Source organism: Magnolia sinica, chromosome 6 (genome assembly GCF_029962835.1).
Source record: "Magnolia sinica isolate HGM2019 chromosome 6, MsV1, whole genome shotgun sequence".
NCBI lineage: Eukaryota > Viridiplantae > Streptophyta > Magnoliopsida > Magnoliales > Magnoliaceae > Magnolia > Magnolia sinica.
In genome coordinates this window covers 38,974,494-38,984,022 of record NC_080578.1, presented here as the reverse complement: position 1 = coordinate 38,984,022, position 9,529 = coordinate 38,974,494, and the positions used below count along the sequence as shown (strand labels likewise).

The following is a 9,529-nucleotide window of genomic DNA, read 5'->3' as shown; positions in this document are numbered from 1 at the left end:
CCCACAATAAGAACACCTAAGATCAGCTCTCATCTGCTGAGTAGGCGGCGCTGAATGCCTCAGAGGAGAATCAACACGCGGCCTCTTGCCGAGGAAAGGTGCACCTTGAAAGTCTGGTCGCGGCCTAGGAGCCATCGGTGCTCGCATGCGGGACGCTCTATCTCCGTCTTGCTCTGCTCGTAAGGACATGCTCACCAGCTTCGCATATGAAGAAATGCTAGCACTGCAAATCTTCGATCAGATCTCAGGTCGCAGTCCCTCAGAAAAACGCCGCATCCTCATCGGCTGATCACCCAGGATCAAATGAACATACCCCCCCAACTCAGTAAACCGGTTCTCATACTCCGTAACCGACAACCCTCCCTGGCGGAGGCGAAGGAACTCACTCTCCTTCTCATGTCGGTACGTCACCGGGAAATACTTCTCGTGGAAGCACGCCTCAAACACCTGCCACGACCACACGAAGTCCTCCTCGACAGTGCGAAGCACACTGTCCCACCACAAATTGGCCTCCTTCTCAAACATGAAGGTGGCAAGCTCAACCTGCTCGACCTCAAAGCAGTACAACGGTCTGAGCATCTTAGAGATGCGATCAATCCAATACTCGGCCTCCTCGGGTCTATGAGAACCCGCAAAAGTAGGAGGTCGCAAGCGCTGGAATCGCTCGAATGTGCCGCTAGCACTGACACTAACACTGGCACTCCCAGATGGAGGCATAGGTGAAACAGGTGGAGTCGCCCCTACTGACTGAGCAAAGATGCCAGCCATGGAGGAGAGGAACTCCTGCTGCTGCTGAATCTGCTGCTGCTGCATCAACAACATCATCTGCTCAAACCTATCAACAGGTGGAGTAGATGAAGGTGCACGGCTCGGCCCAGGAACCGAGGGCGTGACTGGAGGAGCCATCGGTGTCGACCCAACACCGGCCCGAGATGGACCCGCCTGCGGATCTGACTGGCTATCGCTCAAGGGAGGAACCCCAGCAAGCGACTCAATCAGAGAGAGACGGGCCGAAGTCTTCGAACCCTTAGGAGGCATCCCTACATTCAACAGAGGATGCAACCTGTCAGATTCTAAGTCACATAATCCATCCACACAACAACACAGCACAACTCCAAAGGCAAACAACATGCATTCCATTAATCAAAATCGTCGCAATACAAGTAGTGCAGCAATACATGAATCACGACTAGGAAAGCATGAAAACAACAACATCTAACACTTCAACAACCACAGCAACTACAACCACCACAAACAACTACAACAACTACACAACTACAACACTCCAACTACAAGCCAACAACGGCTACACACAGAAAGAAAACACAAACAAAGCAAAAGACGGCCACGACGACAGCTACTCGTCGGAATCAGGAGATGGAGGCGGAGCACCCATATCCTGTAAGCAACACAGGATAGACTTCAGAGTCCGAGACGTCTTCTTAAACTTATGTTTAACAAGGCCTCGAAGATCAACCATATCCTGGCGTAAAGCAGATTGCCCTTCTTCAAGCCATGTAAGACGGGCATCTCTGGCAATCTGCTCTGCACCCTGCTCTGGCGCCACAGGAGGAGAGCTATCACTCGAATCCTGTGCCTCATCTCCCTCCTCGTCTTGCTCTGTTTCTTCCTCAGACTCCGCACCACCTTCAGCATAACTCTCTTCATCACCGCTCTCAGACTCAGCCTCACCCTCCGAGGCAAGCCGACCAGAACCAACCTCCATCAGCTTGAGAGTCCTCAAATTGATATGACGAACAGGAACCGACTTCTCAGCTCCAAGCCTATAGCCAAACTCATGTGCGATCTTGCAAATGAGGCGGCCAAAGGGAAGCGACTCGGTCCTTCTACTTGAATGAGCGATGAGAATAATCTGGCGCAGGACGTACGTCGGCACACACAACTTCGCTTCCTGCCCCACCTGATATAGAAAATCCACCATCAGGCGTGTACACTCGCTGCGGTTGCTTCACCTTGGATACACATTGAACATAAAGATGTCACTACGCCAAAATTGCAAAAAAAGGACGGTCCAAAACCGTCTCAAATGACCAAAAAGGACGGTCATGGACCGTCGCAAGGGCCGTCAAATTATGACGTGTCGTATTACTTAAAGAACGGTCGAAAACCGACATTTTTATTGACAAAAAAAAGATGGTCATAGACCGTCCTAAAAAAGGACGGTCGTGAACCGTCTTTAAAAAGGACGGTCTTGGACCGTCTCTTATGAGCCTTTAAAGGACGGCCATCGACCGTCCTTTAAAAGGACGGCCATAGACCATCCTTAAAAAAGACCGTCGTCAACCATCCCTGATAAGCCTTCAAAGGACGGCCATAGACAGTCTCTTATAGGCCTTCAAAGGACGGCCATAGACCGTCCTTTATAAAAGGGTCAATATATATATTTTATCGTATTCTTCCTGATATACACCTGTTATATAATATATTTCATCATATTCACATTCACATTCATCTAAACAACCCAAACTACGTAAATCCAACATAAACTACATCCATCCAAACACAAGCAATCTTATCCACCTAGTAGTCTCAGTAGGTTCCCTATTGCGAAGATTCTGCAAGAAAGAAGAAGAAGAAGAAGAAGAATGAGAAGACACTTGTTAATAATTTCAGTCACTAAAAAGGAAAAAAATAAAATAGCCAAGCTAATATGATGCATATGCATTTATCAACTTAAGGACTCAATGGCGAATGTCAATAGATTGAGACAATACAACATTAAACAAGGTATTTCAATCTTACAAACAATGAACTCATAGGTAAAAAAGGGTCATCATCAAATACATGTAAGAGATGACAATGCATGAAATGGAAATATGTTGTGCATTACATGGAACTCTAGTGCTTAGGGGAGTGAGTTTATATACAATTAGTAAGCAAAGGATTCTAATGAACATATCCAATAAATGAGAACTGAGAAAATAAAAGTCACCAAGGGAAAAAAAAAAAAAAAAAGGCTAAATTCATACATTTTGGCATAGTTCCCATGGAGACAAGTCCTGTACAGGCCTAGCCTGACAGTCCAAACTAGGTCTGCTTTAAGCTTGCAGGTCAAACACAGGCCTATGTTTAAGTCCACCAAATGAACGGGACAGGCCCAGTCCAAGTTTGATGGGGGTGCTTGGTGCTTGTAAAATCTCTTCTTAGTGGTAGGGCTATCAATAGGACACACTCATGGTTGGTTTCAACTGGATTTTAATTGGTCAGGCTAAGCTTGTCAGGCCAGCCCTGTTCATAAGAAATTTTAGAATCACGTGGGCAAACCCACTCCAACAGCTGCAAAAGAAAATTATTGTGCCCAAATTTTTTCAGTAATGTACATGTACATCACCATCTCATAAAAGCATAGTTGAAGAATTTACCATCAGGATCAGCCACCCTTGCCATCGAAAGTGCATTGAAAGTGCCCATATCCACACCATTCATTTATTTTTCATAGAAGGGTAAGAATAAGAATTGTTCAATACTTGTTGATTGTCTGTCTTTTTCTTTTTATAGATTACTAATTAATCTGATTAACCAAACACTATTAGTCGGTAATCATTCATTCACTGTTGAAAAGAAACAGAAAGATTAGAAAATGAAAATAAAAGGGGAAAAAAGTACGTTTGTCAACGACAGTCAAGGCATAGAGCTTGACTATATATATATATATATATATATATATATATATATATATATATATATATATATATATATATATATATATATATATAGGAAAAAGAAGAAGAAAGAGCTAGAAAATAGACTAACAGAATCCAGCAGGATGTTTGGAAAGGATGCCAAAACCCTAGGCTGGTTAGCCATGAATGATATTCATGCCTCAGCTTGAAAGTTGTTGGGAGGGTCAGATAGAAGAAGTCAATACATTTATTTTAAGATTTCCAAAAGTTCGAACACATCCAGGCCTTTAATATCAATCAAAAAGAAAATATAAACATGGGCATTGTATTTAGAGACATGGCAAAGCTTCATCTCTGATGTGGAGATCAAATGGCTATCTTCTAGACTCATAAATAAAGATAACTCCACAAAACAATGACTATAAGAAGAACAGAATCCCAATAATTACATTATTTGGTGAACAAAAATGAGTTTTCTCATCCACAATAACATGATATAGGAATCGGATATACGCCTTACCTGCTTCTAATGAAATCTACTTTTCAATGTTCTTAAAAGCTAGAGACAATTCACACTGAGTACTAATAGTTCATGTTGCAGAATTTAAAAAGATGATGATGATGCATACTCACAGGACATGAAGGAGAGATGTATGGACATACCTAGAGAAAAAGATATTCCTACAGTAGAGAAAATTAAAAAAGATGCCCCCATGATCATATTTAGAATAACCCCAAAGGCTGCAAGAAAATATGACAGTGACAGCCAAGAATAGAATGCAAAGTTTAAATTACATGAGCCTTCACATTATTGCAGGACTTAATTAGTCCCTTTCATTCCCACTCAACTGCACATGGTTTATGGATGGCTCATTCCCATTGTAGGGGTCTATTTTTGGATGATTGGGTTGGCATACCTCAGCCATGTTGAATGATTGCAGTTGGCATACCTCAGCCATGTGTATGGTGGATGCATTTTTTAGTATGATCCTCCATACACAGCCAAAGTAACATATCATTCCTCATTGATATGAGTCACAATTTCATCTTTTCTCATATTACTCCGTATTGCAAAACTCATAAAATGATTCAACCTCAAAGTTCCTATTGTTCCTTAAATTCCTATTGTTTCCTCTCATGAGGCACACTTGACTTTTGGATCCACCTCATTTTTACTATCATGTTTTAAAATGAGATAGGAAAAGGATGGATGGGGTGAATTTATAACAAACATAGTGTGGCCCCACTTAACTTCCTGGAGTGTGTGTACTAACAAGCTAACCAAAAAAAAGCCTCAAATACAGATATGGCGTTGGAACGAATTACTGTCATTTCTTTGAAGTCTCTACATATTGTGATTCCTCAAATCCCCACCAGCGATGAAATCACCGCAATGCATTTCTTGGATGAGAAATTTCCTCTATAAGCAACATAACAAAAAGGTACCTTGCATCGTTGAGAAAAATATGAAAAGGCGTCTTCCTTCCATTTCTGGACAGATAGGTACTAGTATCCTCACCCATGAGGGGGACGTCCATTTGTAATAACTACCTTTATGTGAAAAGGATTCTACAAGGCACAAGGGTTCCGCTTGCAGTATGTACCACCTTATCATGCAGCAGAGAAAACTCAGTTTCCCATAGGAAAATCAATTCACTGTAGGATCCATCATCGTCATCGTCATCGTCATCAAGTTATGATCAGCAAGAATTGCCAAAACCAAAATTCATAACAAACATCCTTCAATACAATACCCAATCACAAACAAGAACAAAACCAAACACCACCCAAGAATGAAGATAACAGAATTCAAACACCAATTCATTCAAAGAAAAAAAAATACAATTGGAGCAACGAGGAATTCAATTTTAGAAGTCATACCTTGAAAGAGAGGCTGCCCAAACGCTCGCTCGGTGTCAGAAAATGAAAATAAAAAAATCCAGTAGACTTTAATCCATGCTTCAAAAATAAAAAACAAAAATAAATAAATAAATCAAAATACACACTGACTTTAATTTATACTTTTCAAAACCCAAAACAGCTTTTTCTCAACTCCAAGACTCCAAACAAAGAAAATAGAATTGCAAAAGAGCCTGCCCGGTTACTACCTCCTTCCTTGTAAGTATACATATATATGAATTCTTCCAAGGCATAGAATCAAATAGGTAGTGGGCCCAACAGCTGGGGCCCACATACAAACAACCAATGGCATGTGTTTCCAACCCCCAAAAAAAAGGAATAAAATGCCACGGAACATTAAAAAAAGCAACCAACTCAACAAACGCGCAATTACAATAATTCAGCAATAGAAATTACAAAATAACCAAATACCAAACATCTAAAGAGCTGTTGTTTGACGAGTCCATGTACAAAGATAGATAACAAAGCATTCTAGATTCTAAACCGTTGGCCGAAACTAATCTGATACAACGTCTAACTAGAAGCTTGACAGATTCTTTTGAGAATCTTACGAATGATCTTTTTAGAAATGATAGTGGAACTATCAGATCAATGGTTTTTTTTCATTCGCCAGCTATGGTGGGGCCCACCGACGGGACCTTTTATGTTAGAAAACATTGGCCCCACATTCACGGAACCTCGGCCATTGACTAGGAATCGTATCCAAACTCGTGCCTTATTCTACCAAGAAAGATTTCACCATATGGGAACTACCCGCTTCTGAAGGCAGGCCTGTGACAGAGTCCTGCATCAGAAAACACACCACAGAAGATAGATGGGCACACTGTGATGTTTGTAATAAATCCACTTTGTCCCCTCATTTTGTCCCCTCAAACACACTGCGGTTGAGGGATTCACGGACGAGGGCGGAAACGTGGGGTTGATCGGTGAGGAGCTGGTCGACATTGACGGCCTTGAGGCCTTGAGACCTTCAAATGAAAAAAGAACTCGAGATAACCAAAAAAATTGGAAGAAAGAAAATGCTAAACCGTGGAAAAATCAATTGGCGTATATGAAACCCTAAAAATCGCTGATCTCTGGGAAATTTACACCAAAACGTAGAGATTTTCTTCTATTATGATAAATCATAGACAAAAAAAGAGGACGAATTTGAAACGAGGTACCTGAAAAATCTCTCGATCGCAAATTCCTGGCAGTGTAAATGAATGCTGTAAGAGGAACTCCAGCGGCTTTTGTTTGAATGAAGACAAGGCGTCCTCCGCACGAAAGATGGATATGGAAATCCTCTTCTAAAATGAAACGTTACTTTCAAATCCAACAATTGTGAGTTTTCCATCATTTATAACATAAACTATGTTAACAACCATACATATAAGGGACCATTTACCAGATGATTATGATAGTCTTATATAGGAAAAAGTATAAATATTAGCCATTTACAATTAGACCCATTATTTAGATGGCCTGGATAACACCATCTCATTACCACTATTGTTATGAATGAGTCACCACTATTTTACCTGAACTACAAAACTCGCACAATGTCACTGTACAATAAAAAACATCCCGTTGAGATTTTGATCTGGTAGGCTCTATGGGCCCCACCATGATGTATATGTTTTATCCCCGCCGTCCATCCATTTCTCAACGTCATTTTAGGGTTGATCCGTGAAAATAAGCTTGATATAAATCTTAGGTGGTCCACACCACGGGAAAACAGTTGGGCAGCCAAATATCATGAAATATCATGATATTTCATGATTAATAAGTCTAATTTAATATAGTGGACCTCACCACAGAAGACATTCCCACCATGGAAACTATCCTAAGGCCCACCATAATTTTTATTTGAAATCCAACCTGTTCAAAAGTTTTAAAAAAACATGAAATAAGATAAAACACAAATATCAACTTGATCGAAAACTTACGTGCTCCTTAAACCGTTTTTCATGGTGGGTGTCACTATCCCCACTGTTTTCTGTGCTGGGGTCCACTGGAGCTTTGGATTTATCCTTGGATATTGCCCAAAAATGATCTCTCCAAATGGATAGAAGGTGTGGATATAAAACATACATCATGGTGGGGCCAAAAATTGAGAGGTATATAAATATCAGGTGGACCACACCACATGAAAACAATAGTGATTGGATATCCATCATTAAAATCTTATGTAAGGCCTATTGTACTCTTTATTTGGCATCCAATCTGTTTATTAGGTCATTCAAGCTTAGATGAAGGGGAAAAACAAAAATCATCTTAATTCAAAACTTTTATGGCCCCCAAAATGTTTTAAATGGTTGACGGTCATTCAACACTATTTCTTGTAATGTGGTCCATTTCAAATTGGGATATGCCTCATTTTTGGTCTCATGCCATAAGATGATCTTTAAAAATAGATGGACGGCATGGATTAAACATATACATCATAGTTAGGCCCACACAGCACCAACCACAAGCTAATATTAGATGGTGTAGGGGGAGGAGCCAAATTGTTCCCCTTATTTGTGGTATGGTCCAATTAATCTTTGAATATGATTCATTTTTTGGAAAATTCTATAAAATGATTTTGAAAAATGGATGAACGGTGTGGGTTAATCTCAAAATTTTGGTAAATCCAAAACCCAAGTGGACCATGGCACACAAAATAGTGTCAAATAATGATTTCCACCGTTGATACCTTGGGCCCACATTAATGTTTATTTGTCATCCAACATGTTCATAATGTCAAAAAAATATGAATGAAGGGAAAACACAAACATTAGCCCAAATGTGGGTCACACCACATAATATAATGGAGGGGTTTCCTTAGAACATTCATAATCATATATTAAGCTTGCCTAAATGTGATTCACATATCCAACCCACTCATTATATGTGTCCCACTTGGATGACGAGTCAGACCAATTTTCAACTGCATCCATGTCTATATTAACTTATAAACAGGTTGGATCTTAAATAAACATCGCGGTGGGCCCTAAGAAGGTTTCAATAGTGGGTGTCACTATCCCACTCTTTTCTATGGTGGGTCCACTTGAACTTTGGATCCGCCCCGTCGTCAGATGCACCAGTCCATGGTGGGCCACGAGCTTAAAAATAAACTAATACATGACTTGGGTGGGTCACACCACATACTATATTTGAGAGGGTTACCCTCCCATTAAAACATTTCATAATTATTTATTGGGCCCACCTAGATGTGGTTTATAGATCCAGCCCATTCATTATGTGTGTCCCACTTGGATGAGGAGTCAAACCAAGTTTCATACACATCCAATACTCATGTGGGCCCCACCAAATGCTTTTATATGTGGGGCACACAGATTAACCTCATGGGAAGTTCCCATGAGGTGACCTTATAGTGTCATTTCACTATTTAGGTAACTCCTTCATGGGTGTTACTCTAACCATGTAGGGCCCACCTTGATATATTTTATGTATATTGACACCGACAATATATTTTTCCATCATATTTTAGGATGTGATTTCAAATCATAAGAACTCAATAATCTCAGGTGGGTCATACCAATCAAAACAATGATGAATGACTATTAAAAACCTTTTGAAGGCCACAAAAGTTTTGGATCAATTTGATCTTTGTAGTTTACCTTCATCTAGATCTTCTTTACATTATGATCAATAAGTTAGATTGCAAATAAACATTACTAAAACCTTACGATGGGCTCTTTATAAATTTTAATGGCGAGGTACTATATTTTCATTCTTTCCAGTTGTGTGGCCCACTTAAGATTTAAATCTGCACAATTTTTTATACCCGGCCCAAAAATGGGTTGGAGAAACATAGGGGCGGCAAGGATGTACAACACATCATCAAAATCTCACTTTTGTTATCTAACTTTTCAATTTTTTTTTCAAAATAAAAAATCTAGTTTTCTTTTTTAAAATATATATTTTTTTACAATTTGTTAATTTTTTCACAATTTTGTTTAATTTCTTAAATTTTCTTT

The 9,529-nt window shown here is 39.9% G+C and overlaps 1 long non-coding RNA gene across 1 annotated transcript; it reads right to left on the bottom strand.

Annotated features, from left to right (window-relative positions):
* Window positions 1–4,956: 4,956 nt before the first annotated feature.
* LOC131248682 (uncharacterized) lies at window positions 4,957–6,857 on the bottom strand. The gene is made up of 2 exons (XR_009172336.1): window positions 6,728–6,857; window positions 4,957–5,591 (listed from the first exon to the last, which is right to left on the bottom strand). It is a non-coding gene; the product is annotated as an uncharacterized LOC131248682 (long non-coding RNA).
* Between the last annotated feature and the right edge of the window lie 2,672 nt (window positions 6,858–9,529).